Here is a 25,514-nt window from a genome sequence, read left to right as displayed (position 1 = left end):
TTTATACAGACATGTAATAAGCAGACTGCTGGTTACTAATGAGCTCCCAGATGAGGCAGGCATTGTTCGTACCAGTGATAATAATGTCTGACTGAATGCCTCTGTATTTTATGACTTGCACAACTATTAAAATAATTTGTAGCAACAATAATGCTACTTGCTTTATCTGTGACTTCTACCTGACATCTGTGAAATGGGATCCTAGATGGTTAGGAAATAGAATTAATTTCATTGCCATAAACTCAGATGGGACTTTGTGACAGGCACAGTACATTGTAAAATGGAAGCATTTGTGATCTCATACTAGACTCAGCTGAATCAAAACACATCTATTCCACTGACAGGCTAATAATGTCTTGTAGAGGTATGCAGCTATCTGCAAATTAAGTTAATCCTTAGTCAAAAACTAGTTGTTGATATTAAGTATATACATACATTTTCAATAGATTCTGAAATGCTATTCGAAAATTTTACTAATGTTGTCTAAAAGAAAGATTGATAGTTGATGTCAGATCATTCCAAATGGTCAACCGCATACCCCAGAACAAACTGCACTCTCACACATATCCTTCCAGCTAAAACAGATTTAGTAAGGAGAGTCATTTGTTCATTTGCTGAAATAAAAACATGGTAATTAAATACTCCAGAAAAATACTATAGGCATGAAATTGCAATATCGCAATTGTTTCATGTTTGCTTAGTAATCTACTTATTTGAAACAACTACAGATGAATAATATAACTCCTTGGAAAACATTATAATATAAATAAAAACATAGCATTTTATTAAAGTAGTACATTTTCCTACATATAAAACGTGTATTGGGAAAATGACCAACGATGTCGGTGTGGTATATATTTAAGCCCAAGTGATTAAATAAAGTCAACTGTGGGTAAATCTTCAATATACCATACCACAGAGTTGGTTATTGCTATTATGCAATAACATTATTTAAGGAAAAAATACTTACTTTTCATAAATCATGTCTTTGTATAATGCCTCCATGGTACTCTTCCATGTTTTTCCTGTATTCTGGGGCTTATATTAACAATTAGGTACAGGCTTCAAAGACTAAGCCTCATTAAAATGACTGTTTTAAATCAGTTTGTTATATAATCAAAAATAATAGAATTTGCAATGCATTTGAACATTACAATCCTGCTTCATCAATCTCCAGCACTGGGAAATGTTAAGAAACAAAAACAAGTGATAGAATAAAATGCCAGCAGTTATTAGTTTTAGCTGACTGGGTCTAAAAGTTAATACAACTGTATACTGTGTAATCTATTGCAATGTGACTTAATAATAAATGATTAAGGCAGTCCGATGATAACAAGTTGCATCTTATAGATACACGCTGGGGTACTTGTATCTGTTTATGGTAACACAAATCAGTATAATGCAGTTGCACTAGTCTCCAAAGTGTGACAATGATAGAACCATGATGACCAGCTCATGAACTTGTCACTGTTCACTGTGTGACAAAATGCAGACTGTCACAGCAGCTTGATGTCAATTTGTGTGGCTGGTGTCATAGTACAATGAACCCTGCAATGCTGTAGTGTCTATACTCCTTTTTGAAACAGGAAGGGTCATGAAGTCTTGCACCAAGCTACTTGCTAACCATTTCGGAATACAATGTGGTGATATATCTCCAGCAGTTACCTGGGCACTCCCCTGTAAAGATATAGATGCTTGGTTTTCATTGGTTGATATTTATGCAGACAGGAAGCCAAGTGGTAATCTGGGTACCACCTGTTTATCTGCAGCATTTCAATCCTTCATCATTAAAATGTATGACATGATGTATGACGGATGGCAAAAATGAGTAACAAGTGATCAGACTTGAAACTGGAAGTGCAAGATACCATAAAATCATATTTCATAATGTCTGACAGATAGGAGGTATAGGTGCTTAATATGTGTAACACAGGGACTTAAAAGTATTAATCTGAAAAGGAAATACTCGTGGGAGACTTAGCAACAATTGCCAAGATCTGAACAAAAACATTTTCCAGTATACACAACACCCTGTGTCAGCGTAGGAAACAGAAAGTGTGATCATTGTACCTAACAATGAGTCAGCAACACATGACAGCAGCCTGATGCAAGTGATCTGCCACATTCACCCATTATTTCAGCGTCTTGATACATTGTGTCAGTTTCTTTGTCCTGGGTGGTCTAGAATGATGACAGCTTTGGAATGTATGAGTACAGCTGCCAATAGGTTTATCAGATCTGCTTTTGCTGCGATGATTTTGAATGCTGAGTGTTTCTGAAAAAAAAAATGAATTCAGTGTGTAAATTATGACTGATAAAACCTCAAAACAGGGCAGTACAGTAGTGCATTAATAGGGATTGTTGGCTCATAGTGTTTACTTACCTAGTTAGGTTTTTCACAAGATAGCTTTTATGTCTCCCTATGTCTATGTGGGCTTCCACCATCTACTCATATTTTCTCCCACATTCAAAAGACAATGCTGTATGGAAACGTGTCCACAGGTGTGCATGCAATATGTCATGTGTGCATTTGTGTGTGTGTGTGTGTGTGTGTGTGTGTGTGTGTGTGTGTGTGTGTGTGTGTGTGTGTGTGTGTGTGTGTGTGTGTGTGTGTGTAAGAGGGAGACAATGTGTGTGCATGTGAAGTCTATAATGTACTGACACCCTATCTAGTAATAGATTCTCTGCTATATGCCCACTGAATGCTGGCATGGTCGACTGCTTCCCTACAGCAATGAAATGGTATAAGCAGGCATTTAAAAAAGTATTGATGACATTTTCCAAATAGCATCAGAAAATAAACTGCATGGTCCTAATAAGCTAAAGCACACAGCATGGGTAGTATGATGGATGACCAACTGCCACCAATATTAGATGGCCTGTATGTCAGTAATGAAGTTTGAATTCCCCTTATATCAAATCCTTTACAACACTGATATGTGAAGGACAGTGGTTACATCCTTGGATATGTTCCACTGTCCAGATAGGTTTGATTGTTACAGGAGACAACACCACTGGTAGACAACAGTTCAAAGTAAAAAACGGAAAAGTGCACAGAAATCTGATCCAGTAACTAATTCAGCAAATTCAGCTTCACCATATGAGCACAAAGGCAATATGCACTGTTGCCTTGGGGTTTGGTTTCCAACATTCTCAGCTACAATACGACTACACATTGACCTCTTACAGAGCTCAATCTTTGGTGTAGCACCCAGGCCACTTTCTCATTCTGTAAACCACAGTATCTTCCTGTATGCATGCCCCACAGTAACTGCCTTTTAAACAAATTATTGCTTACACAGACACAAACACACACACACACACACACACACACACACACACACACACACACACACACACACACACACACACACACACAATTCTCAAGAAAAGGTTTTAGAATTCTTAAATTATTTCAAGCAAGGTAGTACCTCCACCACTATAAATGACCAGTCTATAGACCTACTCACCAATTACTGTATCATTCTTACTTCAGCAAAATAAGAATGATAAAAATAATGCCTCTCTGATAATATCTGCAAACAATTTGGCTTTAGAGATATCATAGCTTGCCAAACTATAGTCCTACATAACACTCCTCCCTCTGAAAATAAATATTTACACATAAATAAAAACCCATCCACATGTCCTAGAAGTGAATAAATAACTTTAATTAAATAATAAAGAAGTCAAGACAGTGTGAAAGTACATTAAGCATGCTGAATTAAATAATACACAAGAGAAAACAAAATTAGTTGAAGCAAAAGGTTCTTGAAGGAAAACCTAGATATTAATAGATAAATAACTTGACTTTAACTTTCAGAAATGCTGTCCCTAACTGCTCTAAATTAGCAAAAATATTAATTAGGCAGAAGCCGATTTCACAGAAAATCACACAGATGAAGTTGCTAAGGTCTTCCAAGCAAGATTGTCTAAAACTGGTTTCAACTCCAAATAAAGATAGACAGATATATATTAGGTTTTCACTTCAGTTTCCACAACAATCAGGATAGTTACAGGGCATCAGAATGGATATGACTCTGACTACGTCTATGAATACAGATAACCTCCTTTCTTATTTTCTGAAACTCCTCTACCCCTTCATAACCAGGCCACTAATACCCATAATAGTCCTTTTCTTACCACCACCAGCAGACAAAGGTAAACTAACTGCAGCAATTTTAAACTAAAAAGTCATAATCCATTTTAAATCATTTTTCATAAATCAGCTGCCCTTATTTGGTATCCTTATGACAGCCTGTTATAAAACAAAAATATTTATGCTACAGAATCTTTATACAGCCAAAACTGAGAAGACAACTTCCATCCTTTATAGTCAAAATTCATAAGAAAAACTGTAAAAAGTACACTTCCATATATGCTATATGTCCCAAAGGATCCCCGCTTTATAGAATAGGCTCTCCATCTATGTAAAACAGAGTTCATCCCTGGCGCTATTCAAATTCAGCCTTGACAATTTAGATGGTAAATTGTAAATTTACCCCCCAGTCTGCCCAATGTTCCTTATGGACAGAAGCTATCAATAAGAAAAGTATTATCCTATCCACAGCACCCCCCCAAAATCCCTTACTTACCTCCCTACTAACGTCTTCACTGTACAGACACCCATGATACTTTGTATCCAAATAGTTTTGGGGTGATTGGCTAAGCTTGGAAGTGCCCTAATAGTCACTGGGTTAGTAACCACCTATGTAGCTATGAATCTCAAATATAGGAAAGCCTCTCTGAGCAAGTAAAATATGTGTATATTGCTACAACAAATAAAAATGACAGACAATATTAGTTTTCTATTAAAAACAGTATTACTTTTGTTTCAGTTTCGCAAGCATATGCCAATATAATTTCTCAGTTTATCAGCTTGAAAACATGCAAAACATACTTTTTTAATGAAAAGAATGACAAAGACATGGCATACAAGTGGCTACATAAACCTTCTATTAGCACCTACCAATAAAGTAACTGTACAAAGTATTATAGCAATTTTCTCAGAATGATGAAATTACACTGGAAAAATACATGTTTTGCTGATGATTAGCTTTCAAAGCAAAATAAATGTATTTATATCAAGTCCATGAATAAGAGAGGGCTGGAGATGGTTGTACAAAAAGTTATATTAGTTAACATTGCTTCAAGTTTGTTTAATGTCAGTGCTGTGAAAATAAACAGCGGTAGACAGCCTGCTGTCTGGACCAGGCTGGATGTTTGCTTAGATACGCATACAAGAATGTACCAGTTCCATGTGTGCATGTATGCTGTGCTATCATACTAGAAGACAGTGCATCTCAGACAATCCATGACACTGGCGAGGTATTGTGGGAAGCATAGCCCACTCAAAAGTATGTGTGCGCTACAGGATTAGGCCATTAGTCGTTATATGGCGTAGTGTTGACTAGGTAGTAAAAACAATTTTATGCATAATGCAGCATAGCTTTGCTTCATAGTAGAAGTACCAAGGTGCACTGTACACAGGGCATACTTTCTCACTTCAACTTTAGGATTCACCCATGTCCCAGTAAAGGAAATGGTGCTCCCCCCACTCAGAATCCTTCAATAAGCGTTTTTAATGTGAATATGTACGCCGTTCTCAGCATTGTAAACATTGCATTGCATTTGTAATGCTAACCATAACCTTTACTATGCCAGATGGAGTTCTTCATAATTCACAGCCAAGATACATATAATCATGTACATAATTATGTGATACTATATAATCAGACTGAGAGTCTGAAGTCACTTCGGAAAGAATATATACATCCTTAGACTGATGAAGATAAAATGAATATATTAAATAATATAACATACAGATTAAATTACTGAAATGGAGTGAGAGAATATGGGAAACACATGCTGCTGGAGTACAGCAAAGAAGCAGTCAGCTGAAGTCAGGCAACAGAATAATGTAATAACTGAAAAACACTTGAAACTGATAGGCTTACTTTTATGGAAAATATTTGGATTGCCTAAAGATGACATGCTGTGTTGTTTTGTTATGCAATATCTTAGCAGTCATATGTTGTACTTATTTTTACTCATGCTGTAAATATGTCTGCTGCTTGTTAACAATGTTTTATAAATTGTTATAGATATTGACAAATTCATGTTAAGAAGACTAAATGTGCTCATACAATGTATTAATGATTGTCTGCATGATTACTAAGAGACATTGTGGTGTTCTTGGAAGGCAGATGCTTATATGGTGCATAAACATGCTAAGGGTAGAGAGGTATGTCATTTAGTATCCAGAGCTCTGAGACAATTAACTGCATTGGTACTTCTCCAAGCTGTAATAGCACTCAGTGCTACATGATCATGAAATGGTGCCCCAAGTTTTCCTGTTTTTCATGTAATGATTGTGAAGGTCACCATGTTGATGCCTAGCTGGAGTGCTGACTGATCACATTAGACTGTTAGGAAGGAAGCAATTGCTACACGTAGAATCAGAAACAAGAGGGTGTGTATTTTCATCATCTTTCAATAGTAACTAATATATAAATGAAGCTTAACCATCACAGTAGCTACTAAAACTTGCTTTTGCATTTATTCTTTTTACAGACAAAATGAAAATACATTTACTTCACATCAATATTATGTTGACCAAATAAGAACCTCATAACCAAACTTTTCTGCCCATTTCACTACTGTACTATATTACTGTTTCGTTAAATATTTATTGTGTTTTATATTATAGAGTACCCGAGACTAAGAATCATGTGGTCTAGTTTTTTGTAATGTTGTACATCACCATGTGCCCATTGTCAGTTTCAAAGTTTGCCAACCCAGACATTACATGGTGTCAGAAGAGTTCAAGTTATTCAGTTTGACACATGGCATAGTTACAACCTCCTCTTTTTTAAGGAAAAGTTTGTCTGGAAAATTGAGAATTGTAGATTTGAAGTTTGATTTGTTCCTGATTGCAAACAGAATTGCTAAGAAGCTTAAGAGGTTACAACATGTCATATTTCTGCATAGGAAAGGTGAAGAAACAAAATGCATAACACATGGGTTTTTGAGAAGAGTGGAAATGCTATATTGCTGTGATATGACAGAAGTTTCAGAACTACTATCAGGTGAAAAGAAAATCTGCCTATATCTGACATTTGATGTTCATTATGATTCAAGATCATCTGGCAAGTATTGATGTTTATGTTACTGAAATAAATAACTAAGCTGAATACTGGGAGTTTGATGAGTTTCAAAGGTTCATAGGAGGTTACAAGGCTAGCAGCCCTAAACTCTTTACAAGCCTATCCATGTTAATCCCAAGTATCCCTATTGTTCTTTTTGGGTAGTTTGCAGAGCAAATTTATGAGCAAAGAAGGTCTGTCATAAACATCGGGTACCCCTGTCCATGAGGGACATGGGTGCCACCACAGGGGCGAATTTGCAGTCTCCCAAAGGTTCAGTGAGCAGCTCTGTTTTACATGAATAGGAAGTCTATTTCAGAGAAATGACAATGTCTGGGAGACATATCTGTTAATGTCACAAGCTAGGTTCAGATCCCCAGAGTGAGTCACTCTTGTGCCATTTGACTTGTGGACATGCAGCATTTCCATTACGGCAGGATTGGAGATTGCCCTATAGACCAGGCAGAAGTCACCTCTCAGCAGCCTATAAGATACAGAGTAAAGTGGCAAGGCCTTCAGCCTGTCCCTCATGATTTATTAGAATGAACAAGAAATGTCTGTGGCACACACAATGATCACACAAGGAAAAATTGTTACAAGAAGCAGATCTAATATTAAACGAAGCAACAAATATGTGCTCAGCTGGCAACATTACTTCAGGTCAAGTTACATAGTTAAAAGAAGTATTAGAAATCTGTAAAACTGTATGCAAAAGGAAAACCTACAGATTTTGTAAGAAGAGAATGATTGGCTATGTATTAACTGTGGCAAGAGATATCACCTTGCCAAAGTACATAAAATGTGAGGAAACACTTTGCAACTGAAACAAGATAAAAGGGAACCATGACAATGATTTATCCATCAAAACTAAGTATTGAAAGATCACAGTCACACAAGAATGTAATACCTATAATTTATTATAAGTAGAAGAGTTAGGTTGCAGCACTATAGAAGACTGTTGAGCAGGTGGATAAAGCCTGACGATGATCCAGATGATGTAGGTTTGGTTTGATTAATGGGTCCGGGTATTGGAATAGCCATGGCAGGATATACGGGAGTAAGCAGTCACTACTAGCTCACCCATTCTGGGAGAAGGAATGAGATATGGCTGCTGGAGAACTATCTTCTATAGAATTGGTGAGATATTGCAGGTAGCACTATTGGACAGGAATGCTAATCTGCAGAGAAACTGAAATGTTTTTCCTATGTGGGAACATGCAAAATCTTCTTCCAGATAGCAACATTCAGTGAAGCATCAGCCAGTGGGGGTGGGGGTGGGATTAGGCCTACACAGGAGAGGTCAACAGTATTCTCCCACAATTACTACACAGGGGAAAAAATAAGGTGGTAGGGCGGCCATACTAACTGGCTATAGATCTTTTATCCAGCTGGGGAATAATTGAGTTTGTCTCACCCCAGACTAAGTGGAATGAATAATAGGTGAATCAGGTGCTAGAATAGAGAAATATCATTGGCAGGTTGTACAGGAAAAAAAATCAAAGCTCTTTACTGTCAACTGGGCAGAGTGTGATGTGATATCTGCTCAAATTTTTGAAGTGCTAATGTTGAAAGAAAACAATTTCCATCAATGTCTTAGTTGCTTTCTAATTCTGGTGAGTATACAAATAAGTAATATAAATAAACTTCTTTAAGATTGGGTTGTTTGATTTGTCAGGAGCTTTGTATGTGTGTGTGTAAGTATGTATATATTTATTTATATGAGTTAATTGAAATAGTCTTGCTAAGCAAATGCCACTTTGCATTGGTGTCCAGGGGAAAAAAACTCCAGATCAGTAAAACAAGATATATGAAAAAACTTACATATATATCTAGGTGTATATTTGTCATATTTGTACAGATTATACAGTAGGTTACACAAAGTGACAGGTAATGTTTGCGCAGTAAAATGAAACAATGGCAGTGCAGGTTATACAGTAATAAGCTTATCTAAAATTTGTTCAGTAGAAATGTTTTGGAGGCAATTAACTAGAACAAAACCAAAACAAATATATCTCCATTAATTCATAGGATCATAGGATCATAGGCAGTTACTAGACTCATGGCCCCGGGGCCCTTACAAGCCTAGCCAAGAGTTTATCCCCAAAAAAGAAACCTCATTCAGCACCTGTCACCCCTATCAATGAGGGACAAAGGTGAACCACCTGGGACAAATTTGTGGTTTCCCATCCACTCATCAAGGTTGTGCTTGAAGAGGGTCAGCGATGGACTCTGTATGACATGTATGGAAAGTCTATTCCAGAGATGGGGCAGCCTCTGGGAGACTAATCTGTCTCTCCAGCAGGTTTTGTTGCTGTCTCATATTAGATTTAGGCCTTTCAAGCTGGTAATGTACGAGGAGTTTAACTTACGAATGTGGAGCATCTCTAGTAGGGCAGGGTCTGGTATTGCCTTGCAGGTGAGAGACAGATCACCTCTGAGCAATCCATTCAGAGAATAAAAATTAAGATTTGTGGTGGAAGTTGGAAAGTTACTAGTAAAAGTGAAATATATTGTATAAAGAACATGGGAAAGGTGGCGCAGTAGTGCAGCAGGTGGTATTGTCTCACAGCAAGAAGTTTTCCAGTTTAGTTCTCAGCTGGGGTGCCTTCTATGCAGAGTCTGCATATCCTTCCTGTGTTCTTGTAAGTTTTCTCTGGATGCTGATTTTTTTTTTTTTTACATTTTAAAGACATACAGTAATTTGACTGGACACACTAATTTGGCCATAGGTTAGAGTGTGCATGTATATGTTTGGTATGGGAGAACAACTACATCAGGGCTAGCCATCCAGTGGTATTGATATTTTCTGTAGGTGATTGTCACTGTTGAAGTGACACCCCAAACCCATATGCAAAAATGAGAAAAAAGGGGTGTGGATGGATGAAGCATGGGAAGACAGTATTGTGAAAATAATTCAATATATGTGTATGGAGAGGTATTATTTCCTTTCTAGTTCTAAAGATTTATTTAGTAGTTTACTAGGTTTGCATCATAAACATGCAGATTATTTATTACTAGAAGTCATATATGCACTGGGAAATTTCAGTAGCACTGACAGATAAAACTGAAAAAGAAGTGTACAGAGTGGAGAGTATGTGCACACTTAAGAAATAGGATGAGCCTACTGACCTATATGGATATACACAGACCTGTAATACCTGAATAAAGCCATACAGAGGGAGCATTATTATTATTATTATTATTATTATTATTATTATTATTATTATTATTAATAATAATAGTAATAATTATTATTTGTATTGTAAAAGAAAGTGTTATTGGTATGCTCAGTAAAAAAATATTTATGCTAGCTGCAAATTAGAGATTTTGGCAAATCACAGCATTTAAGGAATGTTACAAATAGTCTATATTTAATAAAGCTACAGTAAGATGCAGATTCCTTAAATGTCCATGTGGTATTGCTTTAGTGACTGAAGTATTTCAGAGAGTTGTTTTATCAATTATTAAAGGGTTTGGTGAAAGTGTTAACATCATTAATGATGTGCTCATTTAAGATGTAATGAAAAAAGAACATAATAGAAGATATATTCAGTTAATGACTAGACTCAGGCACTGCAACTTTAAGCTAAACAACAGTTAAGTATAAGATTAGAGTTAAAAGTTGAGATAGTTGAGATTCATCGGTCATATTTTTCTCAATAGACTTAAAACCAAGTGATAAAAAGTTCAGAGTTGTATTGCCATCAGAGTATAAGTAACTTTATAAGTTCTATTTGCCTTTTTAGTGGCAGTAGGCTGGGTATTAGAAAAAATGCAGGCAGTGACACACACCTTCTCCAGAGCTGACAGAAGTGGGGAAATGGGTGAAGGTTATGGATATTCCTTCTGTAACAGATGATAGTATTTCTGTAGGACTGAGAAACCTCAGTGCTCTCCCACTGAATGCACTTGCACATTCTGGAAATAGGAGAAAGAGAATCATTCATATGGATATTCATATAACATGCTGTCCTCTGAGTCTGAATCAGAATGCTGAGGGAAAAAAAACTGCATATATTCCATCACTGGCTCACAGACAGTACCCAAGTAGTCAAGATCAGTGAGACCACCTCCACCAGGAGACTGGGTCATCAGTGAAGTACCCCAGAGCTCCATGTTGGGCCTGCTCCTGTTTGGCATCTACTTCTCAGAAGTCAAGGCTAATGTTGAAGGCCTTTAACTCCCCAAGTTTTCAGATAATTGTAAATTGGGAGCTATTACAGATTCCCCCAAGACACAAGCATCTTCCAAGTGGGCTTAACACAGACAAATGACTGATGCCAAAGCAATGGCCTAAAACTCAATGCCAAAAATACATCATAATGCCCTTTGGGAAACTGTTAATGTAAGTTAATTACTCCATCAATAAAACTCCTCTAGGAGTTGACCCAGTAGTAAGGGATCTAGGAACATATGTAGACAGCAATCTGGCCTTTGACCAGCATGTAGCTAAGATAATAAGAAAATCATTCTATGTTGCCCAACTTACAGTTCAGGGTATGACATCCAGGTCCAGGGAAGTTAGTGTACCACTCTACTTGGCCCTTATCAGACCTACCATTGAGTACAATGCTCCTTTTGGCATTTCTGACAAGGCACTTGCAACAGCTGGAAGGCCCACAAAGGTTTCACATGAGGAGAATTCAAGGCATAAATACACTACCCTATACTGATTGCCTAAAATCTCTGTCTCAGTCCAGGCTGTTGAGAGGGGATCTTTGCCTGGCTTATAGGACTAATATGGCTAACTCATACCCAACCCTGATGGATCTGTTGTACATCACAAAACAAATGGCAGCAGAAACAGTAGATCCAGTGATATGAACTTTGTTTGTGACATAAACAGACCGTGCTGGAGAGACAAATATGTGTCCTTTAGGATCCTCCCACTATGGAATAGGCTTTCCATCCATGTAAAACAGAGTTCATCCCTGACCCTATTCAAATAAAACCTTGACAGCTGCATGGGAATTTGCAGATATACTCTGGTCTGGCCCCCATGTTTCATATGGATAGAGGCCACCAACAAGAAAAGTATAATCCTTACTAACACCCTTCCCCCAGAAATTCTGGGTCTATATCACCAAATCAAAAAGACTGGTGATCAAATGGCATTTACATCTGAAATGCCATTCATTGAGGTGTTTATTGTGAGATTGTGGTACAGTGAAGATCAGAAAATTTGCCCTTTCCTCAATGTAGTGCGATCTCGGAGTTGGTATATATAATTAACAGGGGTGTGGGGGGCACCGATCCCCACAAAAGTGACTTCAATAAATGGCATTTTCAATTCAGTTTTCAATGCTAAGAATGACTTGTAATTGTCCTTTGTCTGGAAGGCAATTTTTACCTCAAATTTGACTTTGGTAGACTTGATTAGCCCTCTGAGTTGCTTGTTTACATCGATGAAGGTGTTTTTACCTTGCTGGGCATTGCACTTCCTAATTGTTGGCATAAATTTCTTTCTTTTGTTATTCAGTGTATTGATGCTGGGATTCCATCAGTGTGGCTTGTTTTTTGAGCTTGTCCTGTGTTTATTGCAGGTAGGCACTACTGTGTCTAGGCAGCTATTAACATGATTGTGCAGGATTTTTGTGAGCAATTTTGCATAGACAGTGGTGTTCTCAGGGTTTGGGGGGAGGGCTTGACATTTTGCTAGGGTACACTTAATAGTAGGAAGTTTGCCTTAAAATAATTCCTATAAATTCCAAATTTAGTTTGGTTCCTTGGTTTTATTTTTATTTTAAAGGAGACAGCTTTATGGTGTATGCTGACCAGAGAGGACATTATACTTTGGGGGTGGGGGGTGCAGTGTTCTCCCATATTTGTGAGGATCAGGTCAAGGATGATGTAATTCCTTGGGTTATGGCCCAATATATTATTAATGCAGTGAAAGCCATCTTTGTAATGCAGAGCATTCCTGAAGTTTTGCCAGATGATGTCCAATAGTATGCACATACAGAGACTTCTAGAATGCTGCTTTAAGTTCCATTGAGGTACAGGGCAATGGACAACTTGGGAGAACTGCCCAAAACCGTAGATCACTTGTTACAGAAGGCACAAAACAGAAACGGTAAAAATAATTGTCGCTTTGCTTTGCTGGTATGTAGAAATACTCTGCTGCAAGGCATTATTATCCTGTTAGCTAGAGAGTTATTGATGGGTCATAGATGGAAACACAAAATTCCTATGTGTGTGTATATCATTGTTATCTGAAGAGAATAGCATTCAGGTACATATGAGAGTGAAATGTAATCAGTCAGGGCAGGTTTTATTTTGACGTCCAAACCATGACTGATATTGGTTTAAAGAGAGAGGTAAAGTGATAATTCAGAAGAGCTGTCACAATAAACATGCTGAAACTCTTGTACTGGAGCATAAGTAGAAAAAAAATACTTCCTGTAAAAACCTTACATGAGCCGAGAGGAAAAAGAAGACATCTGAACATGGCAAGTAATGAGTTTCAGAGTGACATTCAGAGTCAAAAACAATATTAATGGCAATTCTGTAGACTTGGAGGTATCCAGAAAGACATCCAGTGCAATGTCCACAGGGTTATTCAGAGGTTTTGATAAAGTGTTTTTTTGTCATCAATAAATGAGAGTCTGGGTCTGTTTTCATCCACAAACGGCACTTATGCAACAGTGTTTCCATCTCCTGTACTTTCAAATAAGAACGCCTTTAAGGCACTGGCTTCTATTCTAGTAGAAACGTTATGACTGTATTATACACCCTAAGTGGTGATGATCTCCAAAACATAGACAAAGGCCTATTGACAGGATCAGTCTTCATAACTTTGTACAAAGCTTTTTAACTTACTGACCACCAGTTTCTACTTAATTCCCTTTTGTCAGCAGAGATTAGCTAAGATGCCCTACCATGGTTCAAGAACTTTCTCTCTAAAAGGCATTTTAATGTCAAAGTCAGTTCTTACACCTCCATTTTCTCCCTGTGAACAAAGTAATACATCAAGGCTCAATATTATCCCCAATGCTTTTCTCATTATTTATCATAAATTGCCAATAGATGTCCTGAAAATCACAATTATTCTATACACAGACAACATTGTCATTTGTAGTGCTCACATTATGTCAGCGACAATCAAAACTAAATCTGAAAATAATCTCTCCCACCCATCTACTAGAACTATCAATAGCAAATGCTTATCCAATTCTGAAAAAAAAATGACCGATCTTTGGAACAAGACAAAAGCTTACAACAACTGGGCTATTCACTGCAATAATGTCCAGCTGCTTGAAACAATCCCTCACTTCAAATACTTAGGACTTTAGCTTGACCAAAGCCTCAACTTCAAGCATCAAGTTCAAGTCACAAAATCCAATTAATTTACTGCTCTTTTGTCAAAGAAAATGTCCCACTTACTCACTCCCCAAATTAGGACTTGTATTGAAAAAAGCATACCCACAGCAGTGCTCAAGTGCAGTCTCCCAGTTATTGCCGACGCACCCAAGAAAATACCTGGCCTTACTGTAAATTACAGCCAACAGCATTTGTAGAGCCATCACACTTGCTCCCAGGACACAGCGTCACAGTAATATCCTTCAAAAAGTTAAACAACTACCCATTCTACAAAGATACACTCTTCTTCTAATATCTCTCTCTCACATGCAAATTTCTAATGCTAGACTCTTTCTCCTTCCTCAGGACATGGCTAACTATAAAACTATCTGCAACCTGCCCTCAGAATCTAACAATATCCTCTCTGCTTACTCCAGGGAACAGTTTTCCTGCATCAGTTCCTAGCTTCTCTAAACTAGCACCCAGTATTTAGGACTCCCTCCTAATAAATATTTGATCACTATCTATTTTCCAAGAATTTCAAAAAGAGCCAAACATGATTTTTCACAAAGCTGCTTCCTGTAACTGCTTCCATAAACAAATCTTAATGTAAGTCATCAGCCATGCGGTATATACCTCATGCTCTCACTAACAACAATAACTGCTTTAGTTTGTGACTTTGTCACAACACAATAGCCCAACCCCCTTTATTTTCTTTATCTTTTACTTTCCCACCAAGTACCACATTTCTTGCATCCACTCTTTTCCTTCTATACCCATTTCAATCAATATGTTTTTAAACACCTTTATTGAATCATCACTTGTGACATAGGCACATTTACGTTTATATGAAAGTAATCAAACAGATTAGCACTTTCACATTTACAAACATTATACTTCACATATATTGCTATATGTCCTATAACCTAAGCAACATTACATAAATTATTCAATTCCTGCCCTTTTTTAAACAAGAAACATCTTTATTAAGCCATCACTTACAACACAGGCAATCATACATTTATATAAATGAAAACAAACCACACCAGCACAATCTTAGTTGCAAGTCTTTTACATCACAATCCATACTGACACACTCCCATTTGCAAACAAATATGTCACTTATAATCTACCTAATCATTTTCAGTCAAACATTACATAGCTCATTTAAGTCCTACCTTCTTTTATACCTCATTTCTCACCTGTATGGGTTGTGTACATTTGCAATTTTTTTTAATTTAGGTAGCATGTTAACATTGTTAGCTTGGTGAAACTCAGATTATTTGTGACTTTTACTCATGTATGGTCTGTTATACTTTTATAACCTTGTTATAAATTTTGTGCTAGTTGTACATGACTAACTGTTGTTGCACAACATTTTGTAATGTACAACCAAGCTGAGTCTGAAAATGATCCAATGGATCAGTGCTCTACCCCAAATGAAATATATGTGGTTCTGCTCACTTTAGTGGAATAGCCCATACATTGACTTCAGAAACATTAACCACAAAAGGTCGACAATCCGAATGTCAGCACATAAACACACATGCACTGAGAAAGAACCTTTGGTGCCTGCAATTTTCACAACTCCACCTCCCTTCCAAAACAGAAAAACCCAAATAACATTTTTTTTTTTGCAAGGGACAAGCCCCCCTCTGTTCCCCACACCCCTTAATAATTATACATACTAACTCTGAGATCGCACCTGGGGATTGTCAATCACACACATCTGTTGACCATTTGCATATATTGACCAAATGCGGTCGATTAAACAGATGCTAATAAACAAGCATTTAGACCAAATGCAGGACCCCCATATAGATCTATATCTCTCTATAGATAGATAGATAGAGAGATGGATATAGATATATATGAGTTTATAATGAATGATGACCAGTGAGGTTGATCAAAACACAAAACATTGACTAAACTCATCAGTGATTACCATTAATTGCAACTAAAATCAGTGAAAAAAGTAATCATGAATGTCAATGTGATGTCTGACCACCACAGCTAATTAACTCAACCAGTTTCTCTGTCATTACAGACACATGTATATCCAGGCCTGAATGATAAACTATCACTTAGGCCAGTACTGAAATCAACTCCATTAAAACACTGACATTTGGTTGAGAATGGTTTCACTTATATGCAATGAACTATTTTTATAATTGTAATAGTTTTAAGGTAATTGATATGGTCTATTTAGTATATATATATATATATATATATATATATATATATATATATATATATATATATATATATATATATTAACATTTGATATAGAATTTCTACTTTTATATATATTTTTTATTAATAGGGGCTACTTTTACTCTACTGAAGAATTTCCAGTTTTGGTGTGCATGATACTGGGTCGGGTGCTATATCTCCATGCCTTGCTTGCTGTGTATCTTAGGGTATCTCTGTGGTTGCTGGGACACATGCTTTATACACGCTTGTTGTCTAGATGCGAAATGGCAGCAATGTATTTATTTATTGGGAGTCTTTATGAAGTTTGATTAAATAACATATATTTCTATTAAGACGAATGGAATGGAATATGTTGAGACATTGATGGATGGAATACATTGATGGAAATAATATCATGATCAAGAGCTCTTAGTATATTTTTGGTGGTTTTATGTGAATGGAATGGGAGTTGCATTGCTTTGTTGTGCCTTGGTTTGCATTGTGATGCTAGATGAATCTGCAGTGTGTGAGCTTTTTGGGCATGGCGCTCCCCTTGCTACTGAGACACTCGAAAATGTGTGTTTAGTTATTTTATTTAGCTAGAGTTATAATTAATGCTAAACCAATAGAAATAGTTGTTTTGTGTGGGCGTTGAACCCTGCACCTTGCATCTGTGGAGCTGAAGCATTAACCATTGTGCCAGTTTTCAATATTATAGCTTGACCTGATCATAGTAAATTACATAGAAGGGTGTATCTTTAAATGACCTGTTAACAGCTGTTTTGCTGTTGGATTTTGAAGAGAATGCCAATTGTTTATTGGTTGTTAGCTAGTTTCTCCCTTAGACACATATTGTTACTGCATATTTATAACAACAGTGGATTTTATTGGTGTATGAATTAACTCCTATATTTTTATTGGCTGCTAACCTGATTCTAGAACTGTCACAATATGTAAAAGATGCTGCTTTTTGATGGTATCTGATTGGTTGTTCAGTCAATGTTTAGTAACATGGATTGGTCAATTATATTTTTAAATTTCTATATAAGAAGATGGTTTACTAGGTTTTGAAATGGTCTGAAGAAGTGATATTTTGTTGCTGTGAAAGTGCTAACCTTTTTATTATTTACATTAAATAATGTTTGTGTGTTGTTTAGCCATGGTGGTCGGAGCCTGAAATTTCTTCTCTGTTTGTTTGTGGGTATTTTTGACTTTTGCCTGATCTGCAGCACTTTGGACTTCATTTACATTTGCGCTTATAAAAAGAAAAACAAAACAAAAAATTACATGGAGGGACTCACCCCCCACACACCCTCTGATGTGAGGGATATATTAATTTGGACACAAAAAGGTGTATACATTTCAAATGTCTACATTCCAGACAGGTGCTTAAATGTCCCCACCATATCTTCATCTGCCTCCCTTCCTCAAGACTGTACATAGTAAGCTGGAGTAGTCAGTTCTTCTTCATGTGACTTTTTTTGAAGATGATAAATGACTTTTGCTGCATTTAACTGTAATCCATCTCTCCTGTCTATGCCTTGGCAAAAAACACAGTCCTAGAACTGCAAACAGTACTTTTATGGAGTTGTACAGATGGATAAGAATTTCCTGATTCCTACTTTTAATGTTGTTTCCTATAAGTGTTAGTGCTATACATGTCTTCCTTTCTGCTTTGTTACATTGCGTACTCAACATTTAAATCACTTTATGTAATTACACAGGTCTACTTTTGTTCTTGGAACTATCTCCCACAAAGCTGTATATTTCTTTTTCAGGATGATGCTTCCAAGAATTATTATTTTGCAGTGAGTTTAAACTACCATTTAGTATGTCATCTCTTCAATATTTTCATTTCTCATTCAAGCTTTTCTGTGACATGCATTAATTTTAACAGGAATAAGGAAAATATTTTTCTTTCCAGATTTTCTCAAAGGCTGCTTACATAGGCGTTTAAAGGTCCATACTCAGCAATGCCCTTGTACTCAGCTAATAATAATCATTTCATCTTTGTGGACTCTATTTACTGAGGCCCTCTGTTTTAAACTTGGCAAAATATTGTGATTTAGTATGGCACTGTCCTTTGGAAGAAAGAGGACTGCAAGTTTTGGGTCTTCCTTTTCTCTACTTTTGACCATAATTTTGATGCTAGCCAAAATATTATTGAAGTTGCTTTAAATGTCTGTTTAGTTTGAGTCTGGACTATGCAGTTTGCAGTGATTGTATCAACAGAAGAGTTTGTTGCGATCTCATGATTTACATCCCTTGTTTTACAATACAAGTCCTCCAGTGGTCCAGATGGATGAAACTATTTGAAGTTCCCAGGCGTGCAAGCTGGATGCAAGTTGTATTCAGGATAAATGTGGATTACAAATCTAGAATATGGATATGTTGGAAAATTTGTTATACGCTACACTACAAGAGCAGTTTTTGCAGCCATGTGAAGGGCTGTTTTTTATGTTTGTGCTGGAAATCATCTTTTACTTGTAATTTCTTTGCTGAGGAAGGAACATAGATGATTAGTTACTTGTGGAATACCTTAAGACCTGGCTATTTATCTATCTATTTATTTATCTATTTATTTCATTTATTTATTTATTTAGTTCTGTTATTTAAAGTCTGGTAGTTATTGCATAGAATTAAGGTTATGAGCTCTTTCCTGTGGCTCAGGGTTTGATTCCCTCAGCCTTCATTTGTCTACTCTGTGATTCTGGGCAAGTCACTGAACCAGATGCTGCTTTGGGGCAACTGGAATTTGGGCTAGGCTTTGTAATAGTCTCTTGAGCCACATGCCTAGTAACTAACTATGAGCTAAAATATTTTAACATTCACTTTATTGTTGCAGCATATTTGAATTGGTTTTCAGTACTTTGGAGATCCTGGTGGGTAGGTGTTATTAAAGGTTAACAATTTAACCACCTTTATGTGGCCCCAGATTATTATCTCCAGGCACTGCTAACATCTTTCTCAATTCCAAATCCTATTATGATGTTACAAAACTGTCTGCATTTGTTAATTACCCAAATCTGGAAGTCTTACCGTTGAGTAGCATCGTTTTTCCAAACACCATTTCCTGGGCAGCAGACAGTGACCTTCAGGACTTTCAGCAGTATAAGAACCTGTATACTGTTATTTTGGTAGAACATCTCAGAGTTACAGTATGTAGTGTGAGCATGAATTAAGGATTCTATGCTGGGTACATTATTATAAATCTTGCTCCATTTTTCCTTATTTGTTTCTAATAATTTTTCTTTTAAATTTTGGAATAATAGAACCTGGCTGGATTGCATAAGTGAGTCATATCTTGTGGGTTACACCAAACGTGATCTAGGTATGTACTGTTGTTGGACTGCTGACAACTTATTATTATTATTTTTACTACTCTCAGGGCTTTTTATGTAAGCAAAAAGGGGGTGGTACGCATATGTTGCATCATTTGGGTCAACCCCCCACCCTGCCCAGTCCAAACCCCTGTTCTGACCCCCTCAAATGCTTCTTTTTTTTCTGCAAGTCCTCTTTCATGAAAAAATAAATAAAATCTTCTCTGTTAATAATGCAAAATTTGAAGTCACGTCTCACAACAAATTAAGCATGATAGTGGACAGTAATCTTAAATTTTACCTGCAGTATCTTTGTGCTGATGGGTCCACCTGTCCCAGACAGTTATTTTTTTTGAAGAGCTCCTGTTATATCCTTTATTCATGGGTTCTAAATGAAATATCTCAATATTCAATATATCATATAAGGGTGTATATCACTACATTGAACGCAGACTTCATCGAAGCTGATATCATCGAACTGACATCATCAAACGGTGAAACATCGAAGTTGGGAAAAAAATTATGGAGTGCAGATGAATGACAACTTGCTCCATGCAGGGAGGCAAGACCCCCTGCACCCCACGCACCCCCTGCCACTTAGGTATACCACTACCGAGATCGCACTTCGGAGCACTACAGTGCAAAAATGGAAGATTTCTGTTTCCTACACTGTAGCATGATCTCAGAGTTGGTATATTTAAGTAGCGGGGGGTGTGGGTGGATTAAAATTTGAAACTGACAAAATCATCAAGTGTACGTGTACTGTTTTGCTAAAATCCCACAGCTGTATTTAGAAACAACCAAAATGAGGGCCTGGCCTGATGGTGAAAGGCCTGGCAAGTTTTTGGACAAAAGGTCAAGGCTTGAAGGCAACAGATATCCATAGCAGGGGTCAAGGTGACTGGCAAACAGGTTATACTCACTGGGGAAATATGAATTAATACAGAGCCCCATCACTTCTATGAGCAACTTTACTTAGAAGTCCTTTGATGATTGGGAGAGTAAGATGCGTGAATTCTTTGACAAAGTGAACCCTCTTAAACTGTCACGGAAAAGTGGAGTAGAGTTCTCTCTACAATTTCTCAAGGCGAGATGTGCAAGGTGATAGATGGTATGCCTTGTGGTGAAGCCTGTGACCTGGATGGGGTAACTGCATAAAAGCCTTGTAACAAATTTTCCATGGGTTCTTGAATATTTTTAGATCTTTCCAGGCTTGCAGGATGATTAAACTTCTTTTGTACATCTACCATAATAATGGTCATCCCTAAACCCAGGAAAGAGACCTTAGTGGTCACTGGTTGCAAACCATTGCTTGGTTTCTGTTATTAATGTGGAAATTTAGGTATATGTTAAAGTCTTAGCACAGCAAATTAAATCTCTTCTGTCAAAATTTGTCTTTCCCACACAGGCTGGGTTTGTACTAATTTGGAAAATTGGGGGATCTCTTAAGGACAGTGCTCCTTTATGTCAAGACTGCAAGGGATAGTTGAACCTGCTCTGGTGGTTTTAGTTGACTTTGGGAAGGTTTTCAACTTGGTTAGAGATAGTTTATCTTGAAATGAAGCCCCCCCTCCTCAAGTATATGTTTAACTTATGGTTTATTGTCTAGTCCCTTTAGTTTGCACAAGGCACTTGCTAAGGTTGTTAATTTTCTCATTCTTTTTTCTTTTGACTACATAACCCCTAAATAGGTTCCTTCAGCAGACTAGGCGCATTTATGGGCAATCTATGTGTGGGATAGTAAAGGCTGTACTTATGAATGATTGTTTAGTCCTTACGCAGAAACCAAGGAAAGGATCTCACTGAGATAGATGGATGCCTGGATTACTGAAAAGTTTTGAGATAATTTCTGGGCAGTGTCTCAACAAAGCCAACACAGAGATATTTGTGGCCAGCTCACAGACTGAGACTGAAGGATGAGGGTCTGGATCCCCCCCCCTTTACATGGTTGTGGTCCCGTCCCAGATATTTAGTGTTATACTTTTATCATCATGTGAATTTTTTGATAATATTGGATGCCAAACTTCACTTCTCAAGCTTTACTCTCAAGGTGAATCCCTTGACATCCATGTCTGAAAAATATTATAAAGAGGTTATGATTGGAGATCAGATTGTAATCTTCAGTGGTGTAATTATTTTTGTGCATTAGAGTAATATTTAAGACATTGTCCCTGATTTTCAGCCTTTGTCCCCTCATTACTTGTTTTCTCCAGAATTCTTGATCAAAGAAATTAAGATGCATGTCCCATTTTTCATGCTAAGAATGGGCATCCTCAAGACTTTAGAGTACAGGAAAATGATTGCTTCTGCTTGTACTGAAGTCCCGGCTGTCTGAATTCATCCTATAGCTGTCTGGGAAGTGGAGAACAGAGGGTAGAATGAGGAAGTAAGGAGCAGAAAGCACACATATTCGTCAGGAAAGAGTCACAATAATTCACATTGAGACAGACATATAATTAATGGCACAAATGACAATCTCAGATGAAAAGGTGGACACATGTAATATACAGTATGATTAGTGAATGATCTGAAATGTGAAGAGCCCCAGTCACATGGAAAATTTAAAGCAGTATCCACCCAGTACTGCTTGCTCTCACTTAATTGTCAATTACTGATACATACATACCACAAGACATTAAACATTCCAGACCAGAACTGAGGACAGTCATCAACAGCCCCCCTAAAACACACACACTACAGGAATCTGGTTGACCCTGCCAGTGTATTAAAAAAGAAAATCAGCCATCCCCAAAACACATTGCCTCCCTAGTATCTTGTTAACCCTGCTAGGTTATAACCATGCAACCTATAAAAAGAAGAATTTATATGTTTGATATAAACAGCATTTTTAATAAGTTTTGCAAGCCTTAGTCTATCCATTTTTCCCTTTTAGACCAATGTCTAGTTAGGAACACTTCTGGAACTTTGCCATTGGACCAGATTACTTGAAATGTTGAGGACAGCCAGCTGTCTAACCTTCAGCTGTTATCTGGAATGCAAAAGCTATAGAAAAGAATGGTACATTATTAAGTCTGGGGCAATGTTATGTTAATCTTAAGGCCCACTTGTACATATGCAAGATTATAGCTTATACGTTTGCTGCCATCTCAGTCACGATACAAGAAAAAGCTGTGACACAGATAAATCATGAGATATGCAAGTTACTTACTACATTATATTGAGGAGGAGGGCACAATATTAATGCATGCATACAAATATTTCAAGCATGGGCATTAATGCTCTTCTATCCTGCCAATATACCAAAACAGTTGTTTCCATAGTAACTGTTAAGGCTGTTCTTAATAATATCTTCATTAATGCTTGCTTTAATGTAAATTGGTGGTCTATTCCATGTATTAGCTACTATCTCAGACAACCAATTAGTGCACTTTTGATAACTCCAAACATTCCCAGAGGTGGTTGCCTCTAAATGCCGTAAATACCCAAATAAGGTAATCTTATATCTCTATATGAAACACTGTACAAGTTCAAATATTTCAGTCTTTCATAAGTGAGAGTGTGAGAATCAAAACAGTTGGAAGCCGTAGTCTAAACAATGTCTTAGGGTTACCCTGTCAGCACTGCAGACTACCACTTTAATCAGCTCTATGAAATTTCCACTAGCATCTGTTTAGCTGTTTATTTCTCTGGTTCCTCATGAAAAAGGCTTTTCAGACAGACTATTTTCATTAGAGAATAAACACTTTCACAAAAATCATGCTGAGCCCAGCTCAGAAGTGAAAACAGTTGTACATGCTTCAGAGTTCATTTAGTTAAAATGTATTGTTATTTCTGTTCTATGAACCATCCCATAGACTAAAACCCAGACAGCCTCACCTGACTCCCCTCATCTCCTTCCAAACATGGTCAGTTATATCCATACAGCAGTGCATTACACATGGGTGGATCAAGGGACTCTACACTGTAAAATAGTGCTCTGTCCTGATAAGAAGGGGTACAGAGTGCCATACACCTACAAAGCAGAGGTGCCATGAATGTCATCATGGCTAATGTCAGTTAGAAAGTTGCATGCGATGTTGTCAACATGCACCGAAAAGCATCTTACTCAGCATGAATGGCACTTTCAGGTTCTGTCTTCCCCTTACTCATCAGTATTGACACTACCACCTTTAACATGACCCCTGCTCAGTGACAGTGACAAACTCACTCTTTGTTGTGTAACACAATGGCCCTCAAACACACATACTACTAGTATCTGATTGACCCTGCTAGGAAAAAAATAAAGAAAGTACCTGGGTGGCCCTGTCAATCGACAGCCCCAAAAAACACACATACTGCAGGAATCATCTGGTTCTGTTGAGCCTGCCAGTGTATTAAAAAAACGAAAACCAACAGTCCCCCAAACACATTGCCTCCCTAGTATCTGGTTAAACCATGCCAGGTTATACATAACATATAAAAAAATGTCAACGCCACGGCCCTTAAAAGTTTCACACATAGATTAAGTTGATCCTACCAGGCGAAAAATAAAGTATCTGGTTGGCCCTGCCTATCAACAGCCTGAAAAATCACACAGATAGACCACAGGAATCATCTGGACAGTGGTTCCGTTGATGGTTCATTGACCCTGCCCTGCTGCCAGTCAGTGTATTAAAAAAAGAAAACCAACAGTCCCCTCCACACACACTGCCTCCCTAGTATCTGGTTAAACCTTGCCAGGCTATACATAATAACATATTAAAAAAAAGTCAGCGCCACGGCCCTTAAAAGTTTCACACATGGAGTAGGTTGATCCTGCCAGGTGAAAAATAAAGTATATCATTGGCCCCACCTATCAACAGCCCCAAAAACACATAGACAGACCACAGGAATCATCTGGACAGTGGTTCTGTTGATGGTTTTTCATTGACTCTCCCCTGTTGCCAGTTAGTGTTTTAAAAAGAGAAAACCAACAGTCCCTCAAACACATTGCCTCCCTAGTATCTGGGTAAATCCTGACAGGTTATACATAACACATAAAAAAAGTCAATGCCACAGCCCTTAAAAGTTTCACACATAGAGTAGGTTGATCCTGCCAGGTGAAAAATAAACCCTGCCTATCAACAGCCCCAAACAACACACAGACACACCACAGGAATCATCTGGATAGTGCTTCTGTTGATGGTTCATTGACCCAGCCCTGCTGCCAGTCAATGTATTAAAAAAGAGAAAACCAACAGTCCCCTCCATACAAACACTGCCTCCCTATTATCTGATTAAACTCTGCCAGCTTATAACATATATAAAAAAAAAAGTCAGTGCCACGGCCCTTAAGTTTCACAGAGTAGTATGCCAGGAAAAAATAAAGCATCTGGTTGGTGTTGGGCTGTGACCCTCTCAACAGCCCCAAAAACACATAGATGTGATGACACACACCATAGCCCTGTTTCTCCTCTCACTCTCTTCTCACAACTAAAGTGTGGAAAGAGAATGCAAGAGTAACAGGGCTAATCAGCAGCCCATGTCATGATTATGCTGTCCCGTCAGCCGCCACAGCCCACAGTCCTATGACACAAATGTCATGACGTTACCTGAGGCTGAAAAGTTGTTTTTAGGT

Source organism: Protopterus annectens, chromosome 3.part1 (assembly GCF_019279795.1).
Source record: "Protopterus annectens isolate FY-2018-M chromosome 3.part1, PAN1.0, whole genome shotgun sequence".
Taxonomy (NCBI): Eukaryota; Metazoa; Chordata; order Ceratodontiformes; family Protopteridae; genus Protopterus; species Protopterus annectens.
The sequence above is the reverse complement of the archived record's forward strand: the minus strand, read 5'-3'. Positions refer to the sequence as shown.